Source organism: Gossypium hirsutum, chromosome A10 (genome assembly GCF_007990345.1).
Source record: "Gossypium hirsutum isolate 1008001.06 chromosome A10, Gossypium_hirsutum_v2.1, whole genome shotgun sequence".
In the NCBI taxonomy this organism is placed as follows: domain Eukaryota; kingdom Viridiplantae; phylum Streptophyta; class Magnoliopsida; order Malvales; family Malvaceae; genus Gossypium; species Gossypium hirsutum.
Window position 1 is genome coordinate 3,981,661 of NC_053433.1, and position 6,559 is coordinate 3,988,219.

A 6,559-nucleotide genomic window follows, 5' to 3' on the forward strand; every position below is an offset into this window, starting at 1 on the left:
TCAAGCATTAGCGGCGTTTTCTAAAAAGCGCCGCTAAAGGTGTACATATAGCGGCGCTTTTAAAAAGCCACCTTTTTTTTTAAAAGGTCTTTGGCTTACCTTTTTTTTTCCCCTTGTTTTATTTTATTTTTTTCAATTATTGTGATGAGTCTCGATTGAAAGTGATTTGTGACTGAATGCATGTTAATGGCGACTTGTTCGAATTTGACCACTGCCTTTTCTCCAAGCTTCTGTAGAGAGAGATGACCATTTCTACACAAGATATGGAGCATGGAAGATGGGGGTGAGTCCACCCAATTTGATAAACACATGCTCCTTTTGAACTGGGACGCAACCCATTCTGCAGCTCTAAATGCTTCTCTTTTGACATGAACAAACCTAATACTATCAAACTTCTGTACCAATACAAGTATATTCTGTACAGATGGAAAAATAAGCCAATTACCCCTTTAGTAAGTGTAATCTCTTTTTGAAGTATCTCAGAGTCAATCTCGACTTTCCTACCAGTAACAAAAAGACCTTCCTGTACAGCTAAAGCCTCCACTTCAATAGCCGAACTTGCCTTCAAACTTTTTATACCACTACCTGACCAGCAGAATTCCTGATAACAACCCCAATTCCGACTTCCTTCGGCACCATATTAAAAGTCCCATCACAGCTAGCAACCATCCAACCTTCAGTTGGAGCACTCCATCTGCTTGGACTTCTCTTTCATTTTAATGCCTGGTAACTTAATTGTATCAAGTTCTCTGACTGCAGCATTAACCGCCCATATAATTTGCCCTGGATTCCAAGACTCATTCTGAAAAATCAACTTGCATCTAGCTTTCCATATGTGCCAGCACGTGAAAGCAACCTTCATTAATAACTGTTGCGTATTTTCCTTACTTACCAGGCCTTCAATTCCAACCAACCATTCGTCCATCGTTGTAATCAAAACCTTGTTGATTCGAAAACAGAAATTCAGACCAAACCACACATTTCTAACCCCTTCACATGTCGACAGTATGTGTTCCACAGATTCAATTTCATTACCACATACAATACACATAGGATCATCTTTAATTTTCTTTTTACAAAGGTTCTGGTTGGTAACAAGTAAATTCCTACAGGCCCTCCAAAGAAACATTTTGACCTTTGGTAAAGTCTTCAAGCACCATATAATTTTCCAAAGTTTTTCATCCACACAATGGGACGAAGAAGGCTTTTTAATCCGGTTACCCTCCTCTTTTTTCTTCAGTAAATGATAACCCTCCTTAACCGTATATTGGCCAGACAGACAATGAGGCCAAGCCATTCGATCCTTTCCACAATGCTGGCAAATATGAATCTCCTCCATAGCTCTCGCAATATCCTCAGAAATCCAAGGCCTGATCGCATCCAAACACCCTACCCTCGTTCAACATCCATAATTTCATAAACTTTGTTTAGTAAATCTTGAGTATCAACATTATTTGTCCCAACTCTTAGCCACCTATCTCTTCAAATGTTCAACTCCTTCCCATCCAATACCTGCAATATAATGTTCTCTTTTAAGAAATCCTTCCCTTCAAGGAGGCTGGCCCAAACACACGAGGCTCTCGAACCCTTTCTAGCTTCCAAGATAGTACAGTCAGGGAAGTACCTGCCCTTGAAAATCCTTGTCCAATATGAGTCAGGATGTTGTAGCAGCCTCCAACACTGCTTTGCAAAGAGAGCCTTATTGAATAAGCTAAAATCTCTAAATCCTAACCCCCCCTGGTTTCCTTTTTTAACAGTGAGCTCCAACCAGTTTAACCAATGAATTTTCTTGTTGCGCGGAAGCGTGTGAAAGAGTAAAATTATTGTACTGAAAAATCACACTAAGTTCAATTCCCAGGAAAGAGAGGTGGATCACGAGGATCGCTTACATACCAGATCTTTCCTAGCCAGAATATCCCTCTATCGTAATTTAATAGCACAATAAATCACTACAATGACACTTGCAAAATATGCAGAACAAAAATAAAGAACACTAGAATTTTAACGAGGTTCAGCAAATTTTGCCTACGTCCTCGGGCACTACCAAATATATTTCACTCCAAAAATACAAGTGAAAGTTTACAAATAGGGAGAGAGAACAATTGCCTTAAGTAGAGAATGGCAAGTGTGGGATGAAGAAAGTAAGAAATGGTTAGGCCTATTTATAGTTGAGGTTCAAGGATCAACTTGCAATGTCCCTATACAATTAGGGACCAAAATTGCAATTATCCCATGCCAACTTTTAACCCAACTTGCCAACCAATTTTACTTTCTACTTTCGGTGCCCACCCTTTTTGACTTTTCAAACAATGGGTGGGTTCCAATAATCTCCACCTTGAAGATTTGATTAGGATAATCTTATCTTCACACAATTCTTTCTGCCTTTGACAACAATACTTGATAGTGCCTTCTTCAACTGTTAAACTTGCAGGATATTAATCAAGTTCAAACAATGTTCGAACTTGGTTGCTGTTACCACCTTGGTCATCATATCTGCGGGATTATTTGCAGTCTTGATCTTCTGAAGACAAATTTTCCCCTCTTCAATAATTTCCCGCACAAAATGGAATCGTACGTCGATATGTTTTGTACGTGCATGATAGACTTGATTCTTTGCTAAATGAATAGCACTTTGACTATCACAATACACGTTAATATGCTCCTGAACCAACCCCAAGGTTTTAGCCATACCTTGTAACCAAATAGTCTCCTTTACAGCCTCTGTTACAGCCATGTACTCGGCTTCTGTGGTTGACAATGCAACTGTAGACTGTAGTGTAGACTTCCAACTTATTGGTCCTCCAGCAAGTGTAAACACATAACCGGTGGTTGATCTTCGCTTGTCCAAATCACCGGCATAGTCAGAATCAACGTACCCAATAACACCTTTACCAAGTGTATTATCCTGCTTGAACAGTAATCCAACATCCACGGTCTTCTGAATATACCGTAGAATCCATTTCACAACTTGCCAATGTCCTTTTCCAGGATTATGCATATACCTGCTCACTATACTAACTGCCTGTGAAATGTCGGGTCTTGTACACACCATTGCATACATCAAGCTACCCACTGCATTAGAATACGGAACTTGCAACATGTATTCTCGTTCCGTATTCGTCGAAGGAGATAGTTGTGCAGAAAGCTTGAAATGAGAAGCCAACGGGGTACTTACAGGTTTGGTCTGCTCGTTCATGCCAAACTGCTGTAGTACTTTCTTCAAATACTGCTTCTGAGACAAGCTAACTCTGCCATGAGCTCTATCTCTACATATTTCCATGTCAAGAATCTTCTTAGCTTCACCTATATCTTTCATCTCAAACTCGAGATTGAGTTGAGTCTTCAATCTCTCAATCTCAACTTTTCTCTTAGATGCTATCAGCATATCATCAACATATAAGAGCAAGTATATGAAAGTTCCTTCTTGTAGCTTCTGAAAATATACGCAATGATCAAATTTACTTCTTGTGTACCTTTGCCCTTTCATGAACTGATCAAATCGCTTGTACCACTGCCTCGGAGATTGTTTCAATCCATAAAGCGACTTTGTCAGTTTGCAAACCCAATTTTCTTTATCAGCAACATTGAATCCATCAGGCTGAGTCATATAGATTTCCTCTTCCAAATCACCGTGTAAAAATGCTGTCTTCACATCAAGCTGAACTAGTTCAAGATCGTATTGCGCAACCAAGGCTAGCAAAATCCGAATAGACGAATGCTTCACAACTGGAGAAAACACTTCATTGTAGTCTATTCCTTCTTTCTGAGCGTAACCCTTTGCTACCAATCTAGCCTTGTATCGAATTTCATTTTTACCAGGAAATCCTTCCTTCTTTGCATATACCCATTTGCATCCAATTGCCTTCTTTCCCTTGGGCAGTCTCACCAACTCCCAAGTCCTATTTTTATGAAGAGACTGCATTTCTTCATTCATAGCTTGCTTCCACTTTACACCATCAGAGTTACTTATTGCTTCTGTGTAAGTGGAAGGAACATCATCATCTGCAATTGGAAGTGCATAGGCCACCATATCGTCAAAGCGAGCAGGCTTACGAATCTCTCTTCTTGGCCTCCTATATGCAATTGAATCTTGTTGCTGTAGAAGTTCTTGGGTCGAAACTTCTTCATCATTTGTTCTTTCAATATTAGCTGGATCATCATTAACCTTTTCAAACTCCACCTGCTGCAAAGTACTACTGGTTTTGTCATCCTTTGGTGAATCCTCGTTCTTCATCATGGTTGATTCATCAAAAGTTACATCTCTACTGAAAACAATCTTCCTTGTATCAGGACACCAGAGACGGTATCCTTTTACACCACCAGTTATACCCATGTATAATGCTTTCTTTGCTCTTGGGTCTAACTTAGATTCTTTTACATGATAATATGCAGTGGAACCAAAAACATGTAAAGAATCATAATCAGTAGCAGGTTTACCAGTCCACATCTCCATAGGAGTTTTTCCATTTATCTTTCATCTCAAACTCGAGATTGAGTTGAGTCTTCAATCTCTCAATCTCAACTTTGCTCTTAGATGCTATCAGCATATCATCAACATATAAGAGCAAGTATATGAAAGTTCCTTCTTGTAGCTTCTGAAAATATACGCAATGATCAAATTTACTTCTTGTGTACCTTTGCCCTTTCATGAACTGATCAAATCGCTTGTACCACTGCCTCGGAGATTGTTTCAATCCATAAAGCGACTTTGTCAGTTTGCAAACCCAATTTTCTTTATCAGCAACATTGAATCCATCAGGCTGAGTCATATAGATTTCCTCTTCCAAATCACCGTGTAAAAATGCTGTCTTCACATCAAGCTGAACTAGTTCAAGATCGTATTGCGCAACCAAGGCTAGCAAAATCCGAATAGACGAATGCTTCACAACTGGAGAAAACACTTCATTGTAGTCTATTCCTTCTTTCTGAGCGTAACCCTTTGCTACCAATCTAGCCTTGTATCGAATTTCATTTTTACCAGGAAATCCTTCCTTCTTTGCATATACCCATTTGCATCCAATTGCCTTCTTTCCCTTGGGCAGTCTCACCAACTCCCAAGTCCTATTTTTATGAAGAGACTGCATTTCTTCATTCATAGCTTGCTTCCACTTTACACCATCAGAGTTACTTATTGCTTCTGTGTAAGTGGAAGGAACATCATCATCTGCAATTGGAAGTGCATAGGCCACCATATCGTCAAAGCGAGCAGGCTTACGAATCTCTCTTCTTGGCCTCCTATATGCAATTGAATCTTGTTGCTGTAGAAGTTCTTGGGTCGAAACTTCTTCATCATTTGTTCTTTCAATATTAGCTGGATCATCATTAACCTTTTCAAACTCCACCTGCTGCAAAGTACTACTGGTTTTGTCATCCTTTGGTGAATCCTCGTTCTTCATCATGGTTGATTCATCAAAAGTTACATCTCTACTGAAAACAATCTTCCTTGTATCAGGACACCAGAGACGGTATCCTTTTACACCACCAGTTATACCCATGTATAATGCTTTTTTTGCTCTTGGGTCTAACTTAGATTCTTTTACATGATAATATGCAGTGGAACCAAAAACATGTAAAGAATCATAATCAGTAGCAGGTTTACCAGTCCACATCTCCATAGGAGTTTTTCCATTTATTGCAGCTGATGGCAATCGGTTAATTAGATGGCACGCATATGTAACTGCCTCAGCCCAAAATTCCTTGCCCAATCCAGCATTGGACAACATACATCGAACTTTCTCCAGTATAGTCCGATTCATGCGTTCTGCCACCCCATTCTGCTGTGGTGTATCTCGAACAGTGAAGTGTCGCACAATGCCCTCATCTTGACATACTTGTAGAAATGGATCATTTTTGTACTCAGTACCATTATCTGATCGAATTCGTTTGACCTTTCGACCTGTCTGAGTCTCCACCATCTTCTTCCACTTCAGAAATGCATCCAAAACTTCATTTTTTCTTTTCATTAGATACACCCATACTTTTCTTGAATAATCATCAAGAAAAGTGACAAAATAGTGCATACCTCCCAAAGAAGCCACTTTGGTAGGTCCCCACACATCACTGTGTGTAACACCCCTTACCCGTATCCAACACCGGAATAGGGTACGAGGCATTACCAAAACACATACACTTGTAAACGTATTTAACCGAGTTATAAAATTTCATCAAAATTAAAACTTTCAAAAATAATTAACATGTTTCTATAACTTTTCACAATATATCCTCAAAATATTATAATCATAATAATTAGGGCCTGCGAGACCCGATACATACTCATGCAATTTAATGCTTCATTTCCATTTCATTCAATTCGCAATTTCTCATGCTCATAATTTAAATCATATCACTAGAAATTTCCATTTAATTCACGTACAATTCAATGACATCAAATTCAAAACTAATACGTATTTACCATTTAACTCAATGTTTATTGATTATACCATTCAATAACACATTTATGAAATTCTCAATTTAGCAATGAAAATATCACTTTAGTTTGAATAACAACATCGTCCTGATATAAATACACTACCACTAATCCATTTACTTTAATTCTTTT